This window comes from Corapipo altera, unplaced genomic scaffold (assembly GCF_003945725.1).
Source record: "Corapipo altera isolate COAL_440 unplaced genomic scaffold, ASM394572v1 61411, whole genome shotgun sequence".
In the NCBI taxonomy this organism is placed as follows: domain Eukaryota; kingdom Metazoa; phylum Chordata; class Aves; order Passeriformes; family Pipridae; genus Corapipo; species Corapipo altera.
In genome coordinates, this window is record NW_020884875.1 from 5,194,837 (window position 1) to 5,206,309 (window position 11,473).

An 11,473-nucleotide genomic window follows, 5' to 3' on the forward strand; every position below is an offset into this window, starting at 1 on the left:
TTTCTCTTTCCTCACAGTCCAAGCGCAGATTGTGGAGCTGTGTGTTGACAGCCAGAGAGGGAAGCTAAAGAATGCTGGAGTTTTCCCTCTGGACTATTCTGAAATCACAAGTCCCCAAAGGATGAAGTATCCTACAAAAGGTAGTTGTGTCCATTTTCTTTTTTAAATCATTGTTGCTTGGTCTGAAATACAGGAGAAGCCCTGGGAAGAGGAATCTCTGACATTACTTTGGCCACAACAACCCCATGCAGAGCTACAGGCACATTACTTTTGCCACAACAACCCCATGCAGAGCTACAGGCTGGGCACAGAGTGGCTGGAGAGCAGCCAGGCAGAAAGGGAGCTGGGAGTTTGGATTGACAGGAAGCTGAACATGAGCCAGCAGTGTGCCCAGGTGGCCAAGAAGGCCAATGGCATCCTGGTATCAGGAACAGTGGAAGGAGGACCGGGGAAGTGATTCTTGCCCTGTACTCAGCGCTGGTGAGGCCACACCTGGAGTACCGTGTCCAGTTCTGGGCCCCTCAGTTCAGGAAGGATATTGAGGTGCTGGAGCAGGTCCAGAGAAAAGCAATGAGGCTGGGGAAGGGACTCGAGCACAAGTCCTATGAGGAGAAGCTGAGGGAGCTGGGGTTGTTCAGCCTGGAGAAGAGGAGGCTCAGGGGAGACCTCATCACTCTCTACAACTCCCTGAAAGGAGGTTGTAGCCAAGTGGTCATCGGTCTCTTCTCCCAGGCAACCAGCAGTAGGACAAGAGGGCATGGTCTTAAGCTGTGCCAGGGGAGGTTTAGGTTAGATATTAGGAGGAAATTTTTTACAGAGAGAGCAATCAGACATTGGAATGGGCTGCCCAGGGAAGTGGTGGATTCTCTGTCCCTGGAGCTTTTTAAGATGAAACTGGATGTGGCACTTAGTGCCATGGTCTAGTAACCACAGCAGTGTTGGATCAAGGGTTGGACTTGATGATCTTGGAGGTCTTTTCCAACCTGGTGTATTCTGTGATTCTGTAATTCTACATGCTCAAAGGACTTCAAGATCATCTCACAACCTCTCTTGCATTCTTTTGCACTCAGAGAACACGACTAAAGGAGGAGCCCTAGGTCACACTAATCACAGATGCTTCTTCCTGAAATATAGTGCCTGAACCTCTGAGGCTGAAGGAGCTGAGATTCCCCTCCACATGGGGGAAGCTACTTTACTGCTAGCCAGGATGTATGAGTGTGTGACGTTCACACTGGTCAGTCAGGGCTCAGCATTACCTTGTTCTTTAAGAGAACACACTGTAAGTGCCCACCCACCAAAGAGGACTCTGGGATATGTGTCCACAGGTTTTAAAAACCATCATCTGAAGCTATGCAGCAAGGACATAGGCTCTCAAGGGGGCTGTGTGCTCATGACCTCAGTGCTCATTCCTTCACTGACTACTTCTGTATGTCCATTTGCTTCTCTCCCTGGGAAATGTGTATGCAAATTGTGCAGGGAGCCAAGTCACCTGATGCAGAGGCCCTCTCTGTGAGCCAGGCACCTTGAGCTAGGCTTACATGATCTGCCATTCCTTATAGGCCTTAAACAGTTGTCCACTTGGAGAGTCAGGAAATTTTATTCAAATTATAACTAAAGTAGATTAGCTAAACCATGTTAAAGCCATGTTATGTTCGTGTACTCATTCAGGATTCATGCTTTTTCCATTTAGCTTTGTTTGCTGAGATAATGAATTAAAACAAATCAAATTAAGTTTAATTCTGGACAAGAATGTCCAGTGTTTGTGTAGGGAGTTATGTAGCTCTAATAACTTAAATTTCCATATGTAGCTGACACATGAAAACCAGTCTGAAAATTTCTGCATAGAAAAGCCTCCAAAAAATTTGCTATGTATTCTGGAGTTTGTACAAAATCTGAACAACTTTTCTCACTCTTAACGTATTTTTTGAACTGGGTTAGAGGCTATCATTGCTCTAGTCCAGGTCACATTCCCAGTAGCAGTTGTAGCTGCATATCTACAGGAAACCCCAAACTAGAAAAAGCAGGACGAGAAGAAAATGTAACAGTACATTCTCATTGAGCTTCGTGGTCCTCAGCATTGGTACAAATACACTACCTCATATGTGAGGCATGACATGCCTTCTGCCCTTCACACAATATCATACCATCCTTCTGCTAGCAACCCTCTGCTGAACTCCATTCCCACAGGCCAATCACCACCCTGCTGCCTGGAGGAGGAACAAGCACAATGAATAAAAATAGGCAAAAACGGGCTGGTAGAATTAAACTGTCATGCAGGGGCTGTCATCTGTAGCAATTGGCAACATTATCTACATGTTTGTGGGTAGGGGTGACTCAACTTTTTCCTTATTATTGGTTCATCAGGCATTTTCTGTCTGAAACAACTCCATTTTTGTCTAAATTTACCATACGTGTATCCTTTCTGCATTCATGCTTTACTCCAGTTTGGCTAGCTGCATGCTTAGAACTTTCATTAAACATTCATGAAAACTTTTGTTAAGATTTTACCTGTCAGATACTTTTTTGTCTCTCGTAAACAGCTGTCATTGAAATACTGTTTCAGTGGTTAATTTGAACTCTTTCTGATTCATTTTTACTTCCTGTTCAAATGTTTGCAATTTGAAAGTAGTCTGACAATGAGCAGAACCTTATCTCTATCAGTAAGGAGGAAGATAATCTGACTGGGGCTGGGTTTTTTCCCTATCTCAAGGTCCTGATGAACACTAAGCAGCCAAGAGCAGAGGCGTGTCCCAGGGCGTGCTGCAATGAGCTGCAGAACAAGATTGTTTGGGACTACATTCGAGGAGGCACTTAGGCATCTAATTCCCAAATTATGTACTTAAAATACCTTCATCAACCACCACTCAATCCTGGAAGTGCCTAATTCCATAACCACCTACATTGTCAGGTTTGTTGTTCTTGGGGCTGCTGTGGATGCACTTTGCACCTCCCCCAAGGTTGCTCGTCTTTGTAGGGTCGGGCAGCTCATTGCTTGAGGTACATGTAAAATTCACCAGCACAGATTAACTGGACATTTCTCTGCCCGAGTTTCTTAGAGTTGTGGTTGTTGTGCTAGAGGCCATCTGAAGGAGAAGAAAGTCTAGATTTAGGAGCATTTCAGTGCCTGTATGATGAATACTGACACCTCTTTTTTAAGCATCTGGTCCCTGAGAGCAGTGCACAGAAACTGAAGCCTTAAACTGGGTTCAGTTTTCTATGACTGACCCTGCAGGCTTTCCTCTGGGAAGAGAGTTCGTGGCTCCAGAGGTCTGAGTCCCAAGACTGACATGCCAAGGTTGAGATCCAATACCTACTACCTAATCCAAGATCCTCTCTCTAGGATTTCAGAATACAAAGTGCATTTGCATTTACACTCAGCTAGAAATGCTAGTTATTTGTTTTGCTTTAAACTACCTTTCACAGAATCACAGAATTGTTAGGGTTGGAAGGAATCTCTGGAGATCATCTAGTCCAAACCGCCTGCCAACGCAGGGTCACCTAAAGCAGGTTGTACAAGAACACGTCCAGGTGGGTTTTGAATGTTTCCAGAGAGAGAGACTCCCTGACCTCCCTGGGCAACCTCTTCCAGTGTTCTGCCACCCTCAACATGAAGTTTTTCCGTAAGTTGAGGTGGAATTTCTTATATTTTAGTTTAGGGCCCCGGCTCCTTGTCCTGTTGCTGGGCACCACCAAAAAGAGTCTGGCACCATCCTCTTGGCACCCACCTTTGAGATATTTATATGCATTAATGAGATCCCTTTCAGTCTTCTCTTCTCTAAACAGGCCCAGATCCTGCAGTCTCTCCTCATATGAGAGATGCTCCAGATCCTCATGATCTTTGTGGCCTGCACTGGACCCTCTCCAGCAGCCCAGAAATGGACGCAACACTCCAGATGTGGCCTCACTAGGGCTGAGTAGAGAGGCAGGATCAGCTCCCTTGCCCTGATGGCCACACTCTTCCTGGTTCCCCTAGGATACCACTGGCCCTGCTGGCCACAAGGGCACACTTGTGGCTCACAGTCAATCTATCATCCACCAGGGCTCCAAGGTCCTTCTCCGCAGAGCTGCTGTCTGGTAGGTCAGCCCCCAACCTGTGCTGGTACTTGGGGTTATTCCTCCCTCGGTGTTGGACCCTACACTTGCCTTTGTTGAACCTCATTAAGTTTCTCTCTGCCCAATTCTTCAGCCTATCAAGGTCCCACTGAATGGTAGCACAGACTTCAGCTGTATCAGCCACTCCCCCCAGTATCATCAGCAAACCCTTTTAGGGTGCATTCTTTGGATTTAAATTGAAGGGAGGTTTAATCTGAAAAAAATAAAAGTGACTAGATGGCAAGACTTCTTTCTTTTCAGGAAGCACTCGATCAGAGAAAATATGAATCATGACATGTCAGAGCTGTGTGTGTGTGAGCTGTGCAGCCCCGGGGAAGCCCATTCCGCTTTGTGGATCCCCGGTGTCCTCAAAGAGAGCTGGGAACTTGCAGGCTGAAGGTACACTGGTTTTACACACTGTTGAGATTGAGTAGCCACTGAGCATAGTGAAGTTTGATTCACATTTCCATGCTACCCACCTCATATTCCCAAGCTGTGTTTTGTTTCAAACCACGACATCACATGAGTTTTAGGTCCATGCTTTGAGCCACTATTTGGTCCTGAGTTATTCTGTGTGATGGCTGAAATGACCCTCATGCATGACTGGTGGAGTGCCTGCGCAGGCTACATGGTTCTTCACGGGGGTTTATACTCAGAAAACAGAGAAAAAAAAAAAAAGACTTTTTTTTCCTACATTTGACATTTTTAATAAATAGAATGTCCTGTTGTATGCACTTTATAGGATCAGGTTAGCTTCCACTCTTTCAGTCCTGAGAGAGCAAACATTTGTGTCATTTTTTAATCATTTCCCAGTTCACATTTTTCATGATAAGTCCTGAGTCAAGACTTTTTAAAATTATCTCTTAGGCTTCAGAGGAAAGACCCATAAATGAAGTCATTAGTGTCAAAGTTGTTAGCAGGTAAATATTAGAATTGCCAAGTACAGTATGATAGCAAGAAAACAGCCAATATTGCATGTATGAAATATGGGATCCTGCGTTGTGCTAGCCCAGGCAATAAGTACTTCCGAAACCAGTGACCAAAATTTTGAGTATCATAATTATTAGGAAACCAGACTGAATTAGGGTAAAACACATATTGCAACACAGTCTTATTTCTCACCTTCTTCAAGATATGCATTTTTTAAGATAATTTAAGATAATTATTGGCACATTTTGTGTTGGACTCTATGCCTGTGTCCATGCTTGCTGGTTTGGGTGTCACTGAGCAACAGCAGCAGGTATCTGCTTTCAGGTTTGAAGACAACAAACAATAAGCACAGTTGCTCAGCTCTTGAGCACATTTGTTTATAAACATATGTTAGGAAAGTGGTATCCTTCACTAAAATGAAAATATTCAATTCCTGTTGACAGCAGGATCTCCCAAATGTGATTTGTTGGATGTTTATTTCCCACACTACTGGTAGGCAGCAGATGTATACATTTCCATTACTGACAGCTCCCCGAAAAGAGAAAGAAAAAGAAAAAGAAAAAGAAAGACCATAATATGCTGAAACATCTCTTCACTTAGGCTGTAATTTCTTGTGTTAACTAGGATTCTAGACATCATGTCAGTATACCTATACCCCTGGTCCAGTGCTGAATTTTTATGCCATTTTATCATTCTTTCCAGCTAATTGTTTTGCAATTAGTAGTCTTGGAAGTAGTGTATTTTTTCTCTTATCATACAAGCTGGAAAAGTGCCCAAAGCATATTAGCTCATCAGCCAGCCATTTGTACCCGCTGCTCACTATCTGCTACTGCTAAATACATGCTAATGATGCTATCTGAGCCTTGAGAGGACCAGGATGAATTTGTAAATTGTGCCCATGCCAGGAAAACGAATGCTACTTAAAAAGATGACAAAGGAAGCAGCTGCTTTTGGATGAGATGGGTCACCACATTATATATTACTCTAGAGTAATAAATTATATTTTTGGTCTTGAATTCATTGTTTGGAAGCATATGATTATATGGCAACTATAGCATGGGAGAAACCTTTCAAAGTCTTTTGAGGTGGAATAAAGAGGCAGTATCAGATTAATTATTTTTTAACAGACTGATGTTTAAATACACACAAATCCATTATCGTGTGACATTTTTAGAGGTCTTTTCACACATTGTGTTGTAATTAAAAAACTGCAGCTTTTAAATATTTTATAGAGGGTTTTTTTCCATTTCTTAAGTTACTAATTACAAGGGTCTTCTAAGAACAGTGAGCAATGTTCAGCATGTCTGAATTACTTATGTATAAAATATATCAAAAGCAATGGAATGAGAACAAACCAAGTTAATTTGAAATTCCAGTGTGATGTAAAATAATGCAGCCTCCGTTAAGTATGTTTGGTATGAAAGAACAGTTTAAGCCAATTGTAAGTACAGCTGGAGTTTGAATTGTTTAAACATTTTTGAAGGATGATTAAGACATGGAAAGAACTGGCTGAAAACTTGGGTCCTGCATTTGACAAAGATGCATAGAGGAGTTGAACTGAGCAGTAGAGATGAGAATAATTTTGGAAAGCACTGTAATTCCGCTTTCTTTAGTGTCAGGGCAGGCAATGCCCTTCCAAAGTGCTTTTCCATGCACTATCCTATCACCTCAAACTAAAACAGGAAGAGAAGAGGTGAAGAGAATCAACCAGACACACACAGAGTGGGTATTTTGGTAGTCCCCTTGTGCAGTGGGTGATGGGCATTCCAGGGCACAGACATTGCTCTGCCCTTGCCTGGCCGCTGGGCTCACCAGCTCCCAGTGCCAGGGAGTGCCACAGGCTGTACTGGGAGGCAGAGTCCATGATGGAGAGACCCCTGCAGGGGTCTGAAAATGAACCAGAGTGTTGTCCAGGCCCAGAGCTGGTGAATCACTGGATGCTGGGCCGACATTAGGTACAGGGTTCCGTCTTGTGGGAAGGCCAGCAAACACCACTCTAGTTTTTTACACCCTGTTTCCATGAAGTGTCCAAAACATGCTGGATCAGTCAAACTGATCAGACAATCTGGTAAAAACCAAAATCTTAATAATTTTTGAATAAGTCACAGAATTTTCTTTCATATGCTAAACCACTGGTAACAGAAACTTTTGAATTTGTCCTTGCTAAGGATGAAACAACATGAAAGAACCTTAAAATATTTATATTTAACCACAAAAGAACACTCATCCAAAAACAATGGCCAAAAATACGTGCAGGAGATGTGACTAAGAAACTCAAAACATCTAAAGAGGTAAACTGAGGACACCAGGTTCTACAGGGTGTATTGCAGCCTCACAAACATCCCAGACCATGAGAGTACTGCTTGGATCATCTTAACCATAGAAGCTATGCTTAGCCTCTTTTAGAGAATACTGACATTCACCATGAGTTTTTGTACAACCCAGCAGCTTTAAAAGAAAACCTGAGCTTTCCCAGTCTCTACACAAACATCATGGCTGGAAGGCGACTCTGAAATGTTTGAGTGCTGTGTGAATGTATGGCTATTAGAGAGTGACTATGGAAACATAAATATTTCCAGAGACAGCACCACTTTGCTGTGTAACCCTGTAGCCTTGTGTCACCAGAGAAGGGGGAGAGGTTTATCCAGCCTTTAGTGTGGGGAGGTTTTCTCAACCCTTAGTAATTTATTTGTCTGTCAGTGCCTCAGGAAAGCTGAGACCCTTACGTCCGACCAGTCTGTCAGCGTCCCATAAGGGGATCCTTCACTGAAGAAATTCACTGGATAGGAGGGTGATTCGATTGCCCTTTTCAAGGGGGCTGAGCCAACAGCATAAGAGAAACCCCTCAGCAGGCCTTCCCATCATGTTATCCACCAGCAACTGCTAGCACGTATAAAGGACTCACTCTAGCATTTACAGTCTTTATTAACATAAATTGTGACAGGTTAATAAGGTGCAAGGGTTGTCAGTGACAGTATCTGACTGCAAAAACATGTTTAAAGCAATCTGCTCTACTATAAAGCAACACCAGCTCTAATCTTATAGCGATATTTAGCATGCATAAAGTATGGTTCTTACTCAATAGGCATCCCTATGGTGGGGGGAGACAGGTTCAGCCCCTTGACTGATCCCAGCAGTTTCAGTGGAGTCTTCCTCAATTTTCCCTCTACTCTTAAGTTATTTTTATACTATCCGTTTAGGTTTAGGTGGAGCTTGAGTGACTTCAGTCTTAAGTACTTTTATCTCTGATTGATATAGAATTCTCTCTCTTTGCTTCTCATGCCTAATGGTGGTGGTTGTATCTTGGCATCTGAGGAGAGGGATTTCAGCTCAGCTGAAAGAAATGTTGCTCAGCTGCTGCTCTTCATCTGTCTCCCTTGGTTGAGAGGTGCTATGTGGTCTTATGGACTACAAAATACCACTACATTCCCCTTCCTGCAGGGATGTCTATGGAAGGAGTCTGTGGGATCTCCATTACACCCCACCCTTCATTCTATCCCCTATAGCACATGCTTATTCCTGTATGTGGAGCATGTCAACCACATTCCATCCAGGGAGTAACAGTTGCATTTTACCCTATAATTCTTCATCTCTTCTAATTTTTTAACCCCAGTCATCTTCCAAAACCCTGCAATGCAGCATTGCCTTCCAGCAAGGAGCTGTGAGCTCTGCAGTGAGCTTCCAAGGCCTCAGGACTGGGAGTCATCAAGCTTGATTTGTCTGAAGGCCTCCTAACTTGCCTACAGCTCTGTTTAACTTTGTTTAGCCGTGACAGTGGTTCCTCCAATTAGCCAGGCGTCTGTGACTAATTCATTCTGCTTTTGTATATCCTTGCATGGTACAATCATCATTTTATATAGCTGGCAGTAGCAAGCAGTGCTGCTATGTTGAATGAGATGTTTAAGACTGACACGTGATGTAGGGCAGAGAAATACAGGCCTGGTAAAACAGCAGAGGATTTGAGAAGCGGAGATACAGGGGGTGTGACAAAAGCTTACTGGGACAGAGAGATAAGAGATGAGTCACAGCCTTGGCACTGGAGACTCATCAGTTGTCCATTTTAGCAATATGGATTCAAATCTGGACAAAACTAATTTTAGAGATAACAAAGGGAACAAAAAAAAAAATCAAACATACATAAACGGTACCATACATATATTAAGTATATTTGTAACATGAAGGTGTAGACCATCAAAGAAAAAGAAAGGTACCAAACTGTGTTGGAAAACATAGGGAAAAAAATTATCCCACGTGCATATTGGTGAAGGAAGAAAAATCAAACACCCCAACCATCACATTCCTCCCAGTGAGGGACTCCAGGGGCTTATGATTGACACGGTTGTCCTCTCCAGCTGTCTGAAGTTCCTGAAGGTCCAGAGAAGAGTGAAAGGCTGAAGATACATCCAAGGAAAGGGATAGAAGCTAATAAATATATGCCTGACAATTTTATTATTGCTATTAATAAGACTTTTTCTGTACAGAAGTGCTCTAACTGCATTACTAGTCTCCGTTTTCCTGCAATAATAACATCTGCATCCTCGAATTGTAGATTAACTAATTATTCTTGAATTAGACTGTTAAGATTTTTTGTTACAGTGACAATAAATTCTTGGATTTATTTTTATGCATATGTCATGCTTTCTCTTAGTGCACAAAGAAGATTTTGAGCAGAATGGTGTGTTATCTCCCACACAGAAGGAAAAGAAATGTTTAGTGGCATCTCAGTGGTGCCTAAGCCAAGGCAGACCAGCACTCTGAGCTCATTGACCCAGTACTGGAGCTAGCACCCATCAAAAGTTATTTGCCAAGTCATATTTTTAATTTGTAAATTCTTTTGCAGACACTATTTCCTGAAGAAACAAGATGTTTTCAGTCATGAGCCATCCTGGAAAGTCATGACTGTTGCTCAGTTTGGGGGCTGTGGGGTGAGCCCCTCCCTCTCATTGAGTCCTGCCTGTCCCACTCATGGCCCAGGTCAATGTCTTTGATCTATCTGGGTTATACCTACCTCTGGCCATTGACCTGGACCCATAACAGAGTAAAAGTCACAGGAGAAAAGAACACATTTAACTTCAATAATGTTGGGAGGTAAGCAGACATAATAACAACCATGTCAGTCCCTGTCTGCAGGAATGGGAGGACGAAGATTTTTCAGCTGTGGAAGACACCTGGCCTTGATCTCAGATGTGTTTTGTCTGTTACCTGGTTCTGCCTCAGGAGCTGTTATCCTCAACATTATCTCAAGATAAAAATATGACTTTCTTACCAATAAAGGCACCATGCTGAACTCATCTTTGGGTCACCAGAAGGAAATTTTGACTGTGTCTGAAAGACTTGCACCTCCATTTGGGAAATGATGTGATTATACATTAAACACATATTATATATTCAACTGTGAAAAATACTACTGGGCAGCCACAAGCATCAGAGGGCCAGAGCTCTGCTTGAAATGTCAGGGAACAGTGGAAAAATTCTTACAGCTTTGGCAGAAGGAGATGGATGTGGGAAGAGAGGTTTTCATTTCAGATATCATCTGATGGTAGTTTTACCAGGAAATAACTGTATATCTATATTTTTAAAGGCAGGTTTCCAGCCTAATAAAACTACTACTGCTGTCTATCGAGAATTGCTTTGCTTGTGGGAGTGCCACATGATGAGCAACTTGCCATAAGGAAGAACTGTGCTACCACGTGAAGCGAGGGCTTTACTCAAATGCATCACGTCGGATTGCTGTAGGTACATGGATATGAGCATGCACATGTGTAGTAGCAGCAAAAAAAAGGTTGCAATGAAATTAAGCTTTATACTGTATTGCCTTTTCTGTTGTCTGAAATATCAGGGCCATGATTTCAAGTTACGAATGCCTGTGTAGCTACATACACAGCCTTACATTCATATCCATTCTCTGCACTTTGACAATAGCTGCTTGTGCAAAATAAACCCTCGTGCATAATAATCATCACCAGCAGATGTGCAACATTCAGACTACTGACTGCTCCCAATGAAATATCCTACAGCATATCCACTGCACAAATCAAGTTTTCTATTTATTCTCTTCCAAATACACACATAGTTTAAATCTTGTACTGATTTGCAGTTTCATAGATTCAGAAGTTAATTACACCAACGTATACACCTGCCATATGTTCTGTACACAATACTTTGAGAAAGTACCAGTATTAACAGCAGTACCTTGAGAGTTTGAATTGAGTGTAATGGATTTTGATGTATTTCTCAAAAAAATCCACTTGCATTAGGATTTAATGCAAAGGACTAGAATACATGCCATCTAGCCTGAAACGTGTCATAATTTGCATCTGTCTTGACTTTAGAAAGGTTTAGTCTCTGAATTTCAAGTACCACATTCAGGTGCCTTTTGAATACTTGCAGAGATGTTGACCCTGTCTGGATTGGAGGGCAGTTTGATTGACTTGTTCAGGGACACACACCA